Source organism: Triticum aestivum, chromosome 2B (assembly GCF_018294505.1).
Source record: "Triticum aestivum cultivar Chinese Spring chromosome 2B, IWGSC CS RefSeq v2.1, whole genome shotgun sequence".
NCBI classification, from domain to species: domain Eukaryota; kingdom Viridiplantae; phylum Streptophyta; class Magnoliopsida; order Poales; family Poaceae; genus Triticum; species Triticum aestivum.
In genome coordinates, this window is record NC_057798.1 from 665,133,226 (window position 1) to 665,134,956 (window position 1,731).

Consider the following 1,731-nt stretch of genomic DNA (forward strand, 5'->3'; position numbering starts at 1 on the left):
CTCTGCTATTTTTATTCAAACGAGCTATTCTATTTTCTTTCTTCACTTAGATCAACATAGATCATTTTCAAGCAAGAGAATTATAATAGTGCAAGCTCTAGATTGCTGCTTATAATTCAAAATACTCTTTGTTGTCTTGATAAAGTAGTTGTTCACTTGCAGGATGTGGGGTGTGGGGTTACGGTTGGAAGGGATAAACCTTGCTGGTTATCACCAAGCATTTGAAGAAAATGGTGCCAATGGAGAGTGTCTTGAAAGCATCTTCATGTTTACAACCGAACAGACTTATCAGGTTTTGTTATATGAAACAGAGAGATTGTACCACACGTTGTAAAATGTTGATCCACATTACATGTTGGCCCTTACTATGTTTTACGACATATCAAATTCACCACATACACCAATTTGCCCAACAGTTTCCTCCAATGACAACGAGGAAGATAGAGGGAAGGAAAACGAGGAAGATAGGAGGGAAGGAAGGGGGGCGCTAGGGTCGCCACTCATGTCACTCGAGCAAGGGACATGGGGGCCTTTTCTTCCTCGAGAACAAACTTCCATGACTGACACGTCTGCCTTATCTTCTTTGAGCACGAACCTCCACAAATAGCCTCACAAATCTGGTTGTAATATTTATATAGACGTGCGTTGCACGTGCATGCTTACTAGTAATATGAAAAGAAAATAAAAGTGCTTGAAATCGACTGGTGGTTAGCACTTTACGATCCAAACTAACCCATCCAATTCTACGATTTTAATTCATAGAATCTACAGTTCTACGATCCTGATAGTTAAGATTCTATTGTGATCCTCATCGAAGATCTGATCCGAATCAAAATCGCGATTCTGACAACCTTTAATATGCCTGCTCCAACCGACCTGCAGTAACTGAACACTACCTTTTTGACAAAAAGCAAACACTACATTTCGCATGTGGGTGGCCAGGTCCGATTCAGCGCTTAAGGCGCTACTTATAGCCTTAAATGTATGTGGCACACACACCTCGATAGCAATTAGCTAGCCCATTTAAGGAAACTGTGCTAACCACCAGTCGATTGGTGGTTAGCAACAGATCCGCACGATCTTCGATCGATCATTCCGCTTGTCCCGCTGCGTCGTTTTTCCTGCTTTCACTGATTTTTTTTCTTCTCTCAAAAGCCGTAGTAAAATTGCTAGTGGTTTTTTCTGGTTTTTCGCTGCATAATATGAAAAGAAAATAAAAGTGCTTGAAAGAGGATTCGAACCCAAGTCTATGTGATACCTATTGAGCCTAATAACCAACTAAGCCACCTTTTGTTGTTGTCTATTGTAGAATGACAATGTTATTTGAACCTTTCTTATTTCTGCCATATCAAAAGAAAAAATAAAGTTTGGCTTGGTAGCTTTGGCAATGACCAGCGTGATAACTATGGTCTGAGTAACATGATAACTATACCATGGTAAGGCTGGTAACTACAGTACGAGAACGTTAAAAGCATGGGAAAGTATAGTAATTTAACATAGAAATTACCTGTAAAATGTTTCAAAAACTTTTTTCCCTTGAATAAAAGACACCATGGTGTTTAAACGTAAAATATTAGTTATCAAGTCTGTGATGATACATCATCATGTTATTTACACAGAAATTATCGGGTGTATGTTTTTCAACAAAAAAGTTTCAGGTCAAAAGTTACAGTGGCGTTTGTATGGGAGTTATCAATTTTGTATGTTTCTATTACCATGTTATTTACACAG